Genomic DNA, 19202 nt, shown 5'->3' on the forward strand with positions numbered 1-19202 from the left:
CGTTAAAATTTAGATAAAAAATTAGAAAAAAAAAATCTTAAAAAAACTCCCATCTACTACAATTTGACTTTCGCTCTTTCAACTGGTGAATTTTGGAGAATGTTAATTTTTTGTTTAAAATGCATTAAAATTTATTTAGTTCCCACTTCGGGATTTTTGTAAAAATCGAAGTGACAAAAAAAAAAAGAATTTGATATTTGTTCCGGAATACTAAAACCCCATAAATGCTCATTACTTCAGATAATCCTGATCAAAGTTATGTAAAAGATTGATTTTTTTTTATTGCAAATAAACCGCTTTGAACATAAATACACTCTACAATCAATAACGAAGCTCTTAGGATACTATTTCTGGTCTAATTACGATCAGTGATGACAAGTTTTATTAGATTTTTCAAATGAAATAATAATCACTCTGTTTGTGAAACTCCAACTCTTTTCTCTCAATTTGTATCACTTTGATGTCTTGTACAAAATTGTAGACACGGAAATTTCCTATTAAATCATGTTATTCACATATGGAGTTGGATTTACGCTAAAGGTAAGACAAGTGTTTTCACAATGGATAGTATGATTTTGTTTTGGAAAAAACATTAAAAAGGTTAAAGAATCTTCAAAAAAATAAATATTTCTATTTAAAATTTAAGCTCAAATGAAAGGGTAAAGTCCCAGCTTTTGAATGGTGTAAAAATTAGCAATGCTAATTTTCAATAAATAAAATCCTTCTATGTATTATAGACACCGTGGCAAGGTTATTTCGACGAAACAAGCTTAAAAATGTTGCACTTTGATGGAAAAATCATTCATAATGTAAACTTCATTAGAGATTTTTCTCATAATGTGGATAAATACAGGCAAAACCCGAGTTTGATATTTCTCAGAAAATCCGGGCAAGCTCAGATAAAACCGGACAATCTTGAATGCATAACCTACAATATACACAAAAGTTTTGTTTAAACCGTTTTTTGCACTGTTTTTTGCATGAATGTTTGCCAAATTTTTACGCGGTTTTCGCAATTAACAAGGTATCTGAGAGCAAATATTCTCAGGTATCAGGTCTCAAGTCTTTGGTATCATGTCTCTTATCTAAGAACTCAAGTCTCAGGTTCCAAGTCTCAAGTCTCAGGTTTCAAGTCTCAAGTCTCAGGTTTCAAGTCCAAGGTCTAACGTCTCAGGTAGCAGGTATCAGGTCTCTCATGTCTCATGTCCTGGGTCTCATTTCTCATGTCTCATGTCTATGAACCTTTCATTACACGAGTGTCACGAGGATGGTAAAGTGTCACTTAAAAAATCTTTAAAAAATTAAAACCTTTCAAACAGAGCTCTTTACTAATTTTAATAAACTTCAGTTTAACTGACAGTTAAGATGTTCATAAGCTGTAGATGAAGAAAACTTATTTTTTTCGTTTCTAGAAGCAAAATTTCAAATTCAGTTAAATAGTCTGTAACATTAAACTTTTATTTTAACATTTAAATCATCCGATGAATAATCTTATTTTTCTAATTTATTTTTTATCAATTCTGATTCGAAGCTTTTTCTTTAAAAAGTCATAAAATCTGAATACTAATTTCTAACAGATTTTTTTTTTATTTTCATTCAGTAAATTCATAACTGTTATCCAACTTTAGATTTCCTAGTTTTGAAGTATGGTTCTACTTTTTTTGCAAGAGACTCAATGAATGCAGAAATTCGACTTCAAAATTAAAACGTTTTAGTTCTGATCCAAGATTTCTGTTTTTTTAAAGATAGTTTAACTATAAGTTTTTTGTGGATGACTCTACCAAATTCTGATCTTTGCACTTTTTTTGAAACTTATATTTAATTTTTAAATTGCGACCCAGAGATGGGTCTTGACTCAAACATTCAGTCAGCGAAACTTTTTTTTTGTAGAGAAATGAATCCAACTTAGATGAAATTTCAGGGACTAGATAAGAGAAAATGGGATTTTTTTTCAACATCTATTTTCTCTTATCTAGTCCCTGAAATTTCATCTAAGTTGGATTCATTTCTCTACTTGTATTTTATTTTATCTCGTATATTAATCCTTTAATAGATTTCTGATCTGAATTTACATATGTGCCATATTTAAATGTTGATTTCGAGTTTTAAACATTGTTAAATATCAATTTCTTAGTACGAATTCGAAATTCCAATGAACATTTCAAATCTAAATTGTGATACCATTTTATGATATCTTTCTAGATTGAGAATCTTTATCAACTTACTCAAAACTAAATTCTTAATTCGTGTCAAGATTTCCGACAAAGATTTTTCATCCACTCGCTTTTTAAATTTTCTCCTGCAAAATAATTTTAAATTTTTATTCTGAATTGTATTTCGAAGAAAGAATTCTGTCTGTTCTGACTTTGATCTGTTGTACTGAAATTTTAGGGCATCAGAATTCATCAGGAATCAAACAGTTTTTTTATATTCTTTATTTTTTTTATTCCCAATTATTAATGCTGTTTTTACATTTTTTAAATGGTTAACATTGATATTATGTTTGTATTCTGCAAATAAAGTTTAAATACTCATCTTCTGTCGGTAATTGTTATGTGAAATTATTTAAATACATCATTAGTTCTATCTAACTATCGATTTTATATGGGTTTAATGAAATTGTTTTTTTTTAGTTAAGGCTTCTATAGTAAAGCCGTGCTATATAGAAATGTAAAATGTTTTCAAAATTATGCATCTAGATTAGTTTTGAAATTAACTACTTCATTTAAAAAAATGAAAAATATCCATCATTGCTGGATCTATAGATATTAATAGAAAATTTGAAAACAAATTTCATGCCGGTGCATATAAACTTTTCCGAAAAATATTTGACTGGCAACTTTGCTGCGGTTCAACCAAATTTTCTCCAGATAACGTTCTCACGAAAAAGCCCCAACCAAAGAATGTGGCCTTCCTATCTCAGAGGCGGCCGTCCGTCCTTTTCTGTGTATAGCACGATACGAGGCAGAGTCCAAGGAACGATGAAAAACCCCCGACGGCTCTCCGAGGAAAGCAATCCGAGAAACATTTTCATTTTACTATCACGGCGCTGCGGATGACATCGCACAACTACAGCCACACCCGACTGAGGGGAGAAAAACGACAACGTCCTCAACGGGCACGAGTACAACGACGAGCAAAACCACCTTCATTCATCTCTGTTGTTTGGCAGGATCCCTGCTTGCTGTAGGACCAAGTTGCTCGTACCTGGCGTATAAATACTCACTCGGTCAGGCACCACCACGATTTCTAAACTTACTCCAACAAGCGTAAACGCGTAAAGCTCACGAGCGAGCGAATTTTCTCGGAAAGGGGGGATGAACTGGAAGAGAGGAGTACGCCGGAGTTCGTACTGTTCTGCCAATCGATTCAGGAAAAGAAAACGACGAATCGGTGAGCTTTCAATGGTTCTCGAAGGTGTAGGCGCTGATGTTGTTGCTCGGAAATTTTCGCTATTGATGAATAAATGTGAAGACATTTATTTGATTGTGGAGCTTCAGGAAACATCATTCAATGATTCGTGGGCCAAAATTTTGTGACCATCTGTTCATGCAACCATATGCTGTTAATTTGCTACATATTTCCTACCGAAAACAAGATTCTTCGAACACACAAAGATAAGCAGCATTTGTTGTAGCTTTTCAAGGAGCTCAATTGTAGCTGAATTAGCAAATATTTTCGCCAAGCATCCTACAGAAAAAGTTCTCCGGAATGTGTTTTTAATATTGAAATCAATGAGATTACTTTACTAATAAATTATCGTGAGTACCTCATTACTAAATAAAACTATCACTATCTGTTTAAGGTATACATCCAAAATATATACGATTAGGGTTAGTTCTTTTAGAAATGGGACACTTTATTTTGCTGATAACTCATTTAAAATAATGACAGCATTTTGTTGTCTGTAAAAGTACTTACTGATATATTTTTTTCAAAATTTTAAATTTACGTGTTTTTGAGATATTTACGATGCAAGAGAAAAAGAAAAAAAAAATTTGGCACAGTTTCCTTAAAAAACCAACATTTTCAAATTGGTTGCTGACAAAACCGTTGAATATTCAAAGAATTACCATTGTAGGTGGTGGAAAAGTATCCAAACAATGTCAAAAATGTCAACAAAGTTCAAATCAAGCATTTTAGTGAAGCACATAATCTAAAACTACGGTTAAGGGTCATTCGTGAAGTCAAGTCTCATACAAGAATTTTTAATTTTTAATAAGCAAAAAACTAAGTGTAGATCGTTGAAATGTCCAGCAAATTTTTTCTCCGATAAGCTGTTGCCTCGTTATGAATCATGTAAACCTAACCTCAAACAACAAATTTTTGCTAGTTCCAGAGCTCGTAAGCTGTATAGCCGGTACCGAGCAATGAGACAGGTAATTTCTGATGGACGACAAAACTTATGAAAACCCCTATTTCAAACCAATTCCAGCGGTTGAATCCTATAATATTTCTGATCGTGGCAAGGTCCCTTGCAGATTAAAGTTTATATTTGCTGATTGTTTTGTTAAAAATACAATGATTTATCAAGACTCTATTTCTGTGGAAAAAACAACCATTTTCAAAGCGGAAACTTTGATTTTCGCTGTTTTTAAAAGACCAAAAAGAGTAATCTTGTGTATACTCTTCGTAACCTACGATCTATATGTACTTATCAAAAATACTTTAATATTAATCTCATGATGGATTTACTTCGATTTTGTCCGGTTTTACCAGCAGAAATTCCATTAAAAACGCTTTCAAGTGGCTCGGAAATAATCATGTTTTGTTAATTTCGAAACAGCTGTATCCCCCAAATTGCCCTCAGTTTCTTTCAAAGAGAAGTATTAAACCAGAAAGTAGCAGAAGTTGAAGGAGAAGGATGCAGTCACCTACAAAACCGATTAGACGAAGTACGAGTTGGAAAAACTTATCAGTATTATGACTGAAAAAGTGTGCGCCTTCCGATGGGAGCTACCTATTTAGAATAAAATAGTAATTTTTTTTAACGAAAAACGAAAAACAATTTTTTTCAATTTTTTTCATGAATTATCATAAGATTACCTTTATTTCCTTCATAGAAAGTATTTCGAACAAACGAATGGTTTTTGAGATACACGCATTCGTAACTGTCCCATTTCTAAAAGAACTAAGCTTCACAAGTAGAAATCCAGTCGATAAATCAAATGCTGAAAACTCTTGAAAGATACAAAATTCAACTTTGAAACAAGTTTTGAAGCCTACTAGCTTAATTTAGAATTAAGCCCTTTGACTCCTTTCTCTAAAGATGTTAATCATTTTGAAAATAAGTAGTTAACTTAGTCTCAAGACCATAAAATTTTTGTAGGAAAATTGGACTTTCAACTCCTGTAAAACATTATTGCAAATGTTTTCTATGTGTTTAAACATTTCATTGAAAACTTTTATACTTCAACGCCAATGAAAAAATATATTTGGTCATTATGAGCAAATTTATGTGTTTCTTAATAACTTTTGACTTCGTTTTTTATCGAATTCCCAAGTGTGAAATTTTGATTGATAATTGATGAATTATAATACCATTGAATCCTTTTGAGTCTTATTTCAATTAAATTAAAAACATTAAAATTCGGAAACGTGATTTTTTTTAATTATTAAATTTGAAATCAGGCAAAAAACATGTACGAGATAAATCCCAAAAATTTTCAGCTAAAAAATATGATACCGTATTTTAAACATTCCAATCCAGGTTATGCAACATGATTACAAATCTCACACATCCAGGTTATTTAATAAACACATGTTAAATACATCTCAATAACTTAAAGTCAAATAATCAAGACTTCAATTTCAGTTTTTTGGGCCAATCTACAAAATGTATATGGTCACTTTTGCAAAATTCGATCATAAGTTTTTTCGTATACATCCGTTGCCACCCTTGGATTTGAACAGTGGTTTTCAAAGTTGTCCCGATCGCCGACTCGAAGTGGTTCCAATCCGCGAAAAGCTGGAAAAAGTCATATTTTCAAGTCAGCAACAGCAAAATTGTATATTCAGGATTCAAATCCTGAATGTTAGAGGAAAGTTTCTAGGACTTTTTTACACCTTTCATGGAACAAATTTGAATGACAACTTCAACACAAAAAATAAAAAAAAATAGGATTTTTTAATCTGAACTAGAAACAATTAAAAACGGCATCTAAATCTATAAAATAATTTAAATGTCTATACGGCAGTGATAAATTATAATATATTTGAAAATATTGAGATAAAAAACATCCTCAATATCATTTATTTATAGGGGAGAGTGGGGATACTTGATCCCCTTTTCTTATTTTCACCATATCTTTTTGGAAAAATTTAGCAACTCGCCGTCTTTGACATTTTCTGACAGCTTGTAACTTCAAGTTTCTATGCTCCAAAAATTAGAACGATACTTGAACCCGTTGATGAACTAGAAGCATTTTCGTGGGAGTAAAAAAATTGCGATTTTTCTGAAGTTAGGGGAGACTTGATCCCCTATTGAAGGAGACTTGATCTTTTATTCAGGAAGCCCTAATCCTTGTATAAAAATGAAACAAAATCCCAAGACAGAATGTTAATTGACTATTTTGGTCATGTTTGTTCTCATTTCACAATTTTTAGCAGACATAAGAAGAAAATTCTATAACTTTGTCTCAACGCTAATAATATTGCATACTTAAAGGCGCTATTTTTATACTTAAGAGAAAATTAATTATTTTTGCTCTTTTCTTCAGACAATTGTTTGATAAATATTAGTTTTTGGATAAATATTAGTAATTTCGTAATCAGCAATCATAACGATCATTTCAGAAGAAGAATATGCCGTTTGGAAGGGGGATCAATTGAACCCAACTCTAGGGGATCAATTGTACCCATAATCAACATTTTAGAAAACTTTTTCTGAAAAAAGTTGAGAGTTTTCCATTGCTTTGAAAATACGGCATTATGAAGTTCATTTTACACTCGAACGATTGATACATTGGAACAAATATTTTTTTCATAATTTTCCCATGTAAGGAGCATTTTAAAGTGATGAAAAAAGATCTTCAAGTTACATTTTGTGAAATTTTTCAAACAAAGTTCAATTACTCAAACAATTATTTTGTTAAAAATTTTAAAACAACAAGCATTGTTATTTTGCTCATTTTGGCACATTTTTCTAGAACATTTGATCTTTGTAAGACATTCCAGTTTCGAGATATAGCTAAGGAATCAAGTATCCCCAGGGATCAAGTATCCTCATTCTCCCATATATATAAAAAGCAATTTCTGTGGGTTTGTTTGTTTGTCCTCTATAGACTCAGCCGTCTTAAGAGCTAGAGAGCTGAAATTTGGCATGGATGCTCATTAGGACCAGGAATGATGAAAAATGTTTTCAGAATTTCGGTCGACCCCTTCCGAAGGGGGTCGTCCATACAAGACAAATATTGTTTTCACGTTATTGACGTTATTTTTTGTCGGATCGTGGTGAAAATTTGCACATAGGAGTTTTGAAAGATAAGAAATCGATTTCAGGTATTAAATTTGGGGTCAGGGGGCGGCAAAAGGGGTCGTCCATATTAACTTTTCAATATTTTTGTTATATTGACGTTATTATTCATCGGATTGAGAAGAAAATTTGCACTCGGATGTTTTTAGGGACGAGCAATCGATTGCTGGTATAAAATTTTGTGTAAGGGGTCAGCCAAAGGGGTCGTCCGTATTCACTGTTCGCTATTTTTGCGATATTGACGTTATTATAAATCGGATTCAGATGAAAAGTGGTACACGAGAGTTTCGAATGGCAAACAATCGATTTCAGGTATCCAATTTTGTGTAAGGGGTCGTCAAAAGGGGTCGTCCATATAAACTTTTCAATATTTTTGTGATATTTACGTTATTATTCATCGGATTGTGGAGAAAATTTGCGTTCTAATATTTTAAAGGACATGCAATGTATTGCTGGTATCAAATTTTGTGTAAGGGACCAGCCAAAGGGGTCGTCCATATTGACTGTTCGCTATTTTTGCGATATTGACGTTATTATACATCGGATTCAGATGAAAATTGGTACACGAGAACTTTAAATAACGTGCAAACGATTTAAGGTATCAAATTCAGTGTAAGTGACTGGCAAAAGGGGTCATCCATGTTACCTTTTAATTTTTTTTTGTGATATTGACGTTATTATACATCGGATTGAGGTGAAAATTTGTACATAGGAATTATTAAGGGCGAACAATTATTCCAATTATCCAATTTTAGGTCAGGGGACGGCCAAAGGGGTCGTCCATATTAACTTTTCACTGATTTTTTGCGATATTGACGTTATCATGCGATGCATTGTTTTGAAAATTTGCACACGGGAGTATTGAGGGAAGGGCAATAGATTTCAGAAATCAAATTTCGTAAAAGAGGCCTCCAATCTGCAATGACCGAGCCGACATTTATACACGGGGGTTCAGACGGTCAATTGATTACTGATTTCAATATTTAAATCAAAGGGCAAAAAGGGGGGTCTTCCATATTAACTGTTAAATTTGTCTCAGCAACAATAACGTGAGTTTGTATTGCATGAAGACGAAAATTCATATACGGTTTTTTTTTGGAACTGTCAATTTATTCCTGATTTCAAATTTTGTAGCAAACGACAGAAAAAGTGATCGAACATATAACGTGTTCCACATTTTTGCAATGATTGCTCAACAATGCATTCGAAAATGCGTCTGGAAAATGCCTGACAATTGACATTCATTCAAACTGTTCATGACGTATTCTAAATTGAAAGCGAAACGGAGTTCGTATGGGATAGCTAGTGAATTTATAAAGTTTCACTTAGTTGAGAACCCAAAATTTGATGATAAAAACAAAATCGATTCACTCTTTTTATTTTACGGAAGCAAAAACATATCGTGCGCTGCCGATCGTCGTGATAAATATACCGTTGAAAACCTCAACAAACACATATCTTAAAGTCAGCTGCTAGTTTTTGCTTTATTTTGAGTACGATAGCTTTGGGCGGAACGTGGTTCAAAAATAAAAATTTTAAAATACAGCCCTCGTTCGATTTTGACATAACGCTCGAACATCGAATGTTGCCAAAATCGATTGTTGCCATAATCGAATCAAAACAATCAAAAAAAATTATAAAGCACTCAAACATGACGAAAAAAAATTATAAAGCACTTAAAAATGACGAAAATGATTGAAATTCCAAAAAACAACAAATACAAACAAAAGAAAAGAAATAACAATAAATATCTGAAAAAAGATGCTCAATGACAAAAATGACAAATATGATAAAAATTACATTCAATAACATTCTTAATATAACAACAAAAAAAGTTCCAAATGTGTCAAAAATGATTTAAAAAAATAAAATGACTATTAACGTTTATCAACAAGAAGACTGGATTCCTGTGAAATCTGGGACAAAACATGTCGAAACAGGTGCCAAACAATTTGAAATTACATATTTGATAACGAAATAGATGAAAATCGAATTTGTGTAAGATATTTTCAAAATAGTTGTTAAAAATAACGTATCCGTATTAAACACACAAGAGAAAAAAAAAAAGAAAGAAATAACTTAAAATTAAAAGTTTTCATTCAATCACAGCAGCAGTGTTAAAATCGTATCGAAGAATTAAATAAAAATTTATGTTCATTTTGAAATTTTTGTTTTCTCGAGGGATTATTCGGATTCGTTATAGCTTATTCATCCCGAACATTTTGAAACTTATTTAAAATCGTTTATTAATACAAAATCTTAAGTTTTTCAAAGAGAAATTTCAGTTGTTTGTTTAACTTAGCAAATAATCTGAATAAACCCGGCAAAATCCGGAATGTTTTAAAAAATATCTGGGCATCCAGGCCAGATTTAACTTATGACGAATTCTTAATTGGATTTTTGGCAAGCCTGGTTATAACAAGAAAATCTGGAATAAACAATAATCAAAGTTTATAGCGATATTCGTCAGTATTCTTCTGTACGATCTACAGTGAAAGGTATACAGATATCCCTAAGATGTTTTGCAAAACTAAAAGTTTTTGATGAGTGTATAGCTCTTTTAACATTACTTTAGGATATTTCATAAATTATCCAAAATCATTTGAAAAATTTGACAAGTATGTTATTGTATGAATTAAAATGATAAATATTCGACCTATTCGGTGTGCCGAATATTCGGCTAAACGGTTTTTTGGCGATATTCGGTACATCTCTAAAGAAATATTCAATTTTTCAGTATAAGCCTCAAAATCTGTTTGGAAAATTTTAGAAAAATTTAAGAAGCATTGAAAAAAAATCAATTTTTAATTTTTTTTTCAACTTTCCGCATACAATCTTCAATCAAAAAAAAATTTGCCGTTTTTTAAATTTTGAACCACTATGCGCTGAGGCATTGAAAGTCTATATGAATATATAGTGTGTGAAGTATAAATTCAATAATACATATTGATAATTGATTTCTCCAGCTGAATAACTATTTGAACTGAGTGCTAAAAACTAATTTAAACCGATTTTTATAAATTCCAGCTTTAAGAACCAACGATTATCTGGAAAAACCAGCGTATTAAACTTTTTAGAAATTAAATCTAAAGTTTATATAACTGTACAAGTCAATTTCATTGGTTAATTAATAACTTTTGAGTTACTGTTGGTCATCAATGAGTTCAATTTTACCATACGATTATGATAAATCTAGAACGGGTTTTACTGCGAGTTCAAACTAGTGATATCTAAGAATGTTTACATTGATTACAATAGTTAATAGGATAATTGTGTCCAAGAATGTAAAAATTGAAATAAAACTCAAATATCACCTTTCTCATTACATTAGAAAATAAGCGATTTCGGTTCCTAGATGGTTTGTTTTTGATAACTTTGAAATACTATAAATGGAGCATTGAACAAGAAAAAATGATCATAAAATTGTGTGAAATTAAACAGCGAAAAAAGTGCACATACAATTGAAAACATACTAAGTGAGTCTCCAACAAGGTTCGTCTATTTAGACTCTTAGTTAATAAAACGTGAATATTCCATTGTACGGGGGATCTCCCTCTCTTGAAAGAAATAAATTTGAAAATTCGAAGATAAAAAATATCCAGCCAAATCTATTCAAGCTTCCTAAAAATGGTGGGTTCAAAAATGTTTTTCGTGATAGGATGAATAAGCAATAATAAGCATTCAAGGGAAATTATTTTAAATTTCTACTACCTAATAATAAAATAACAAATGACAACAAAACTTTCAAAAGACTAACAAACTGGCAATGTTTACGTGGCCAAACATGGGCAAATTTCTTATAATGATGGATACAAAGCTTCCAAAATTTCGAAATTATCAACTCATTTTCATTCCTGTTTTATGTTCAAAAAGTTTCAGGAAATTTAAAAACCATTAGTATTCATATTGATCTCTGGGAACAATTTATTGGAATTGTCATTTCAGTCAACTTCCGACATGTTGATTTCTCTATGTCGACATTATGATGTCTCTCTTGGAGGATTGTTTTGATTAGGTTCTTCTGTCGAATCAAACGTAACTCACGAAGAAAAAAAAACGTGAGCCTACTTCTGCGAACGCAATCTTCCCAACCTCGGTGAGTGTTTTGAACCCAAATATAACTGCCAGCATTAAAACCGTTCATAGAACGAAAAGAAAAACCCAAACATAACGCACGCACACATAGTCATTGATTGTTTTCCGGATTTTCCAATGATATGCACTTCACACCGCACGTCGTTCAGGTATTTAGATCTAGTTGGGGGGCAATGAAAGTGCAACTCAATACATCGCATGGAAATTCTCGTGACTCATCTAACGAAAGCCTTTCTTCTATCAGAGGGCATTGTCCATTGTCATGAAGGTTTGGAATTTTTTTCTATCAGTTATTTACAAAACAACAATGTTATGTTATCACATTAAAGAGTTGACTACCTACGAAAAATAACTACTCTGTCAATCACTCCGTTGGGATTTTAGCGTTCCCAAAAGAATGATAATAAAAAGTACTTAAAAAATTCAAAATCCTAATTACATTTGAATCATAATAATTTTCTGGTTGACAATAATTAAGTCAAAATCATAATTATCTTTGCAAAATTGAACACTGTGGACAAATATTTTCACAAAAACAGTGCGAAGACGATCAAGTTTGGCAAATGTTATAATGAGCAGTATTTTACAAATGCATTAGCTTTTTTTCATTTCATATTATTTGATCAGCTCACCATCGACTAATGGCGCCGTCTATTAGCACTCAATATTATGTTTGTTTTATTGATTGTACAATAAAACCATCAACTGCTAAAAGAGCCTTATTGAGTACAAAATAACAATTATACGTAGTAACTTAATAAACAAATTTCAAGGAAATATCACCGTTAAAGCTCCTAAGAATTTGCGAACGTGAAGAGACATTTTTTTTCTGTTGCAAAAACCGTCTATGGATTTGTTTGGATACGTACCAACAGTTTCCACGGAATCGTACAAACCCAAACATACACATCAAAACCAACGCAAATGAGTTACCTTTTTACTTTTTCCAAAGGCACAGAAACCGAACACATTCACAAGCCAGTGAGTACCCTGATCTCAACAAACACGCGTATTTCGGAGGAAGCAAGAAGAAAAAAATAGCGATACTCATGGGGCACATAACAACATGCTTCCTTCCCTACTACACACGTTTTTGCCAGCATGGTTTTTCGATGCCAATCCATCCCCCTTACCCAACGATGTCAAACATCGATGTGTTGATGTTTCGGTATGAGGTAAGGCACTCTTGCGAGTTTGTTGCTTTCATCTAAAGTCAGTCAGTGGAACACGGATTGTGTGGACTGAGTCAGTCAGTGAAGCCAGAGATGCCAGAGCTCATATTAAATTTACGACAATTTTATAAGATTTTGGTGCATAAGATTTTGATGCACAATTTTTTTTTCAGGCCAAGAATTTTAGAACTGGTTTGACAAATTTAGGCAAATCTGAAACCGTATTTTTAGCACGTATTTGGTCCGAACAAATCCGGGCAATTTGATCTAAAAACCTGGCAAAATCAGGGCATTTGATTTAAAAAAAATTCGATCAAAAATGCGGGCCATATCCGGATAAATTTGGTCAAACCCCAGGATTTACACAATACTAATCAAGAAAAAAAATTTTTTTTTTATGATATTCATCAGAAGTTTTTAAATTGTATTTTAGGTTTTCAAAAAACTATACATGATTATTTTAATAAACTTGCACAAAATATTTCGTTTTGGACGCATCAATAAAATTTTTTACAACACAAGCCGGACTGGATTTTTGACAAATTTTGTATTAATTATCTAACCGGGCACTTGGGCAACCTTAGTCTATTTATATGACGTATCTTATTTTGTTTAAAGCTGAAAAAAAATCAAAACTTTCAATCGCTCGATAACCTCACCAATCTAAAGGTCATACATAAAATTGAATTTCAGATTGTAATTTATGACGTTAAAATCTTTGAAAAATTGACTCAGAGATGCTGTTCCTCAGTATTATTGCCAAAAACATAAAAAAAAACAAAAACCATAGCTTTTAGTATCAGCTATCGTTATTCACAAGAAAACGCTGTGAAGAGATAGCGATGCAATAGGTCCGATGAGCCATAAACATTTGTATATATTAGGGTGGCAGCCAAAGACACGATGTCGAATTTATAAAATCGGCCATAGACATTTTTTCATTCGTGTGTAAAATGTGTAAAATCTCAGTTCCATTGGCTTTATTTTTACGGTTCCTCGAAGCGCTCAAAGCTTCGATGGTTTGATCCTCAAAAATCATTTAACAGAATTTCCAAAGTAAATAGGGAAAATCGAAATTTTGTTTGATGGCAAATGAATCTAAAATGTATGAAACCTCTTGTTTAACCCATTAGAAAATTAAAACGAAAAAAAATCAATAATAACGCATTCTAAGTAGGTAACTTCATCACGCGATGTGTTGTAACAATCAGACAGAGATTTTACTCAAAAATAAGTGAATCATATTTTGATCATCGGTGAATTTTGAATATGTTTTGTTATTTTTTGAATTTGGACGTATCGACGAATTTTAAACTCAAAGTAGAATCCTACACTCAGGCAAATTCTTATTATAATTTTCATAAGATGCATCTTATGAACCGCTTTTTAGAGTGTAAAATAATGATTCATAAGAGTCTTATGAAATTCTTTCAATTTTCATACGATGTTCTTATGGAAAATAGAAGCAACGGCATTGTGAAAAAATAATGAACACATTCATTCATAGCATCAGTTTTTTTCATCATCTAACACTACGAAGCAATCGCCAGTTCATAGTTATTATAGTTTTCCTTCAATGTTAAATGTTATTGTAATCTCCGGAATGGTAAGTTCGATTTGATATTTTTGGTGTGATCGTTTATTATATTATAGTAAACTAAAACACATTATTTGTTTACTTTTCAGCAAGCTGATCGGCAAAAAACGCAAGGTCGAAGATTAAGTTGCTGCAACAAAAACTTTGATGGAGCCGTCTGTTGTACGCTGCTGATGGTGACCATGAATGATTTAATTTAAAACAAATTTGGCAAACAATAAAGTGAATGTTTTCAGCATGAAATATCTAGAATTATTCTTATTAGAAAGTGATTTACTGTTTCCATAAGAATCTCTTATGAAAAGCAACAACCTCTCATTGCAGTAGGCGTTCATCTTCATAATTCATTCGCGTCATAAGACAATCTTATGAATTTCATTAATTTTTCTTATGGCGCCACTTTATAAGAGAATCTTATGGCATACATAATAGTATTTTTCTGAGTGAAGTTTTAAAAAAACTGAAATGGTTACGTAGTGGATATGTCAAAGCTGGAGCGCTTCATTTTATTAATTGATCACACAGGAAAACTTGCAAATTTTGATTTTCTTTGCCCGAGTCGATTTTTTCTTTGACTTTATCTTTAGGCTACCTGAGCTGGGTAGAGAATCCGCTCAAGCTAAACCGATCAGAGCCGAGTAAATATCCACTTTTGGCTCTATTGCTCAAGATCAACTATCACACTATCACTGACTTTCTTCCGAAGTAACGGATCTTAGTCGCTTCCAGAACTGCTTGCGCTGCCGCTGCTTCTCGGAGATATCCGGAACCAACGATATCGACGAACTAAGAAGCTAACTGCTTCAACAAATTACTTTGGTTCACGACTTGACTGAACACTTTGTTTACATTTGTGTATTCCTGTTTTAGACAGTTTTTATTTTTTCATGACATTATCGCGTTCAGTGTAATATAATATTAATTTAACTTCATGTCGTTATGACATTCCGTGTCCTGTAATTTTCAGAAATTTCTAATTCAATGCTGTTATTATTTTTGTGTGACCAAAAAAAAAGTTGTAAAATTACATAATATACAATGTAACAAAAAAGAAGCATCGTATATGATGGAGTTTTCAGTGCGAGTTGAATATTACTCGTCTGTAAACTTCAAGAGACGTGTAAAATAAGAAAACATGTAAAATATTTAAGACGTGTAATATTCAATTCGCACTGAACATTCCATCATATTTGATGCTTCTTTTTATTAACATCATATGTGATGTAAAATTATATCAGATTATCGCGTTCTGTGTCAAGTAATATTTGTGTCATTAGAATTCCGTGCTTTTAAAGATTCAAAGTTTTTTGGCTTGTAATTTACATTAATAAATCGCGTTCTACGTCATGAAATATTATAGGTTTTCAATTTTAGTGTTGTTAAGGATTTAGTTTTTTTTTGCTGTGTACCTATTCATCCGAGTGGTTAGTTTGGCAGACTCGCATCAAGGAGAGTGAGTCTGATGGGAAAAATATGCATAAAGTGAATATAAAATCCGCTCACAGGTAGGCTGATTTTAAATCCTTGAGTGGGAGTCTCTTGATTTTGGTTCGCTTGGGAATTTTTTTGCACTCGCTTGAGTATTTGTTTTTGGCACGCTTGCACGCTCCTTTTTTAAACTCAAAATTTAGTAGTTTAAGTTCAAAACAATGTGTGCGTTTTTCTGTTTTGACTCCGATTCTTTTAGGAAAGTCTGAGATTTTTTTTCAGAATTTGACTCAATGTTTTTCTGGCTTGCTTGAGAGATTGTTACCGCCCTAAGTCGTTTTTCCTATTTGCTTGAGGCGTATGGAGCTTGGATTCGGCTCGTCGTCCATCGTGCGGAGAGCACTGGTAAAAATGATAAATTCGCTTCCCTTCACCTGTGTTATCCAGGCTGTATATACCGGGGCAGGAGTTTGGTGTCTGGTTTGAACCAAATTTGTTCTTTTCGCGCTGTTTGCTTGCGTCGCTGAATTCAGAGCGTTATGAAAGTTACAAGCGAGTCAATAACTTCTATCTGTAAATCTAATACATATAGAAATTGTTATTAAAAATGAAGGCATAAGTCAATTATGGTTATCATTTTAAAGGGACAATACGTAAATATTTATAATGGTTCATTTTAAAAATTTTAAAATTGTAAAACATTTTAAGTTATCATTGCCAAATTGCATTTTGAAATTTTAAAACAATAATTCAAGATTTATACTTCACTTTCCAAAAATTAAAATTTTAGAAATTTTATGTATTACAATTAAAAAATCAAAATTCCTAACTCAGGGTTCCAAATAAGCATTCAAAATTCACAATTCCAAATACCTTATTCAAATTTCGTCCATCAAAATTCAACATTCAACATTTTAAATTCAAGATTAAAAACTCAAAATTCAAAATTCGACCAACAAAATCCATAATTATAAATTCGAATCCCCGATTTAAAATTCACAATTTAAAATGCCAAATTCAAAGTTCTAAATTCAAAAATCACAATTAAAAAATAAAAACACAACATTTGAAATTTAACATTCAAAATTCTTGTAGAATACAGGAAAACGAATCAATCATTTCTATCAATACACTCCACACGATGGACGACGAGCCAAATCTAAACTTCATACGCCTCAAGAGAGTAGGAAAAACGATCACAATCAAACGACTCAAGAAGCCAGAAAAACCTTGAGTCAAATAAAAATACTCAAAGCAGTCAAAAAAAAAATACTTAAGCAAGTCAAACCCAAGATTCCTCTTTACAACTCAAGGATTTAAAATCAGCCTACCTGTGAGTAGATTTTATTTTAACTCAAGGGTTTTTTATCCATCAGACTCAAGCTCCTTGAGATTCTACTGAACTCACCACCCAAAAAAAATTCACATCTGCAGTGCTTGAGCTCATTTTCTAGTCGCCTAATTTAACTCTACTCATCACTTGAGCGATTTTTTTTCGCGCGAGTAAGCGTAGTTTGATGAGTAAGGTTAAAAAAGAAATTTTGATTTTTTTACTCTCTCTCAGCCTTGGGAGGATTTTTTTATTATTTAGCACCACACTCACGTTTGTATTAGCCGATTTTAGCTCTTTGAGTTGATTTTTTGCAAGCCTGCACCCAGGTGGTAAATCCTTTTTACGGGTTTCATTCCAAATCACGGCCGTTCTCCAGTATGCTAATCTGGGTTCATGGGTGAAATTGGTCGGCTATGTAACCCTACATCATAAAGTTCTCCTGGGGCCTCTGGCCATAGTTTTCATACGGACCTACAAAAGAGGCTATACCTGTGATGGAGGACGAAGCCCGCGCTTCTGCGCTCATCGGCTTACTCGTTTTTAAGCCAAACTCTAACATTGTACTTGATTATACCCTGCTTCATATTACGATTCCAGACACAGGACCTTTCCTCTGCAACTTGAGGTCCGGGCTTTACTAGTAATTCGAGGCTTGCTTGGTTACCACTAAGATCGTGTGCTCCGCCTCTAGTCGAGTCCACTTTTAAAGATGGAGATAGTCGAAGACATCAGCCGTGAGATTCGTCGGCGAATGATCAGCGGAGGTCGTGCCTACTATGGACTCCACAAGCAACTGCAGTCGAGAAGACTTAGCCCTCGCACAAAGAGTAACGCTCATTAGACCGGTTATTCTCTACGGGCATAAGACATGGATATTGCTCGAGGAGGACCTACGAACACTCAGATTACTCGAGCGACGAGTGTTAAGAACCATCTTTGGTGGCGTGCAAGAGAACAGAATGTGAAGGCGAAGGATGAACCATGAGCTCGCGCGAATCTACGGCGATCCTAGTATCCAGAAGGTGGTGAAGGCTGGTCGGATACGCTGGGCAGGAAATGTTTCGAGAATGCCGGATGACTATCTTACAAAACAGGTATTCGCTAGGAGTCCGGTAGGAACAAGACGAGCAGGGGCTCAACTAGTAAAGTGGTTAGACCAAGTGAAGCGTGATTTGGCGAATGTGGGATGTCAGAGAAATTGGAGAATACCAAGGACCGAGTGAGTTTAAGGAATTATGTTCGTCAAGTTATGTCGTGAGACGGAATGCTACGAAAATAAAAAAATAAATTTAAAATCCAGACCTCCCCTCTAGCGACTTGAGATCTTGGCTCCGCTTGTGTTGGCTCGATGCCCTCTCCTTTGTCGAATCGAGAGCAGTTTATCCTAGACTCACGTCCGGGACTTGACGGTATAACTCGGAACTACGGTTTTTATGGGGAACTTTCTTCCAAATTAGGTTAATTTCCAGAGCTGCGAATGGTCAGTGTCAGACAGCCAATATCAGTCGACTTTGATACTGATTTGCATGTCATGCGATACTGATTTTTGATATTCCTGCTCGACAGACATTTTAGTTTGATCATTCAATTCTTAGACGACTTTGATATTCTTTCGATGACATTAACTACCAGAGGTCAGGTCGTACGAAATTGATTAAAAATTACCAGCCTTGTTGATGTCACATAGGAATGCATTTTTTACTATTCCAGTAAAAACAAATAATATGACAGTTTTGACTGAAAATTGGGTAAACTAAAAATAGTTTAAAATGAAATCAGACTGACGCTTCTGCTTGTGAAAAACTGTAGAAGATTAAGACTTCTGTTTTTTGAGAAAAAATGGCAACATATTAGGAATTTAAAGCTTTACGAAATTAAGGAGTCTTTCCTCAGAATTTTTGAATGTAAAATAAAATACAAAATTAGAAATCATAGTCAAAACTTAAATCAGTATTCCGAGATTTAAAACTTAAAATTAAAAATCTGGGCTCAGAATCAGTATTTAGATTCTGGCACCCCTTCCAGACGCACAATTCGCAAAAATCCTCTCCCCAATTTTATGAGCTGATTGTACAGACTGTTGTTGGTAAGAAGGCCTACCAT

General features: G+C 33.1%; 1 protein-coding gene across 2 annotated transcripts in view; it reads right to left on the reverse strand.

The window, feature by feature from the left end:
- The window catches only part of LOC129745796 (protein lingerer-like), a 159981-nt gene that overhangs the window by 138938 nt on the left and 1841 nt on the right, over positions 1–19202 (reverse strand). The window lies entirely within an intron of this gene.

This window comes from Uranotaenia lowii, chromosome 2 (assembly GCF_029784155.1).
Source record: "Uranotaenia lowii strain MFRU-FL chromosome 2, ASM2978415v1, whole genome shotgun sequence".
NCBI classification, from domain to species: Eukaryota; Metazoa; Arthropoda; class Insecta; order Diptera; family Culicidae; genus Uranotaenia; species Uranotaenia lowii.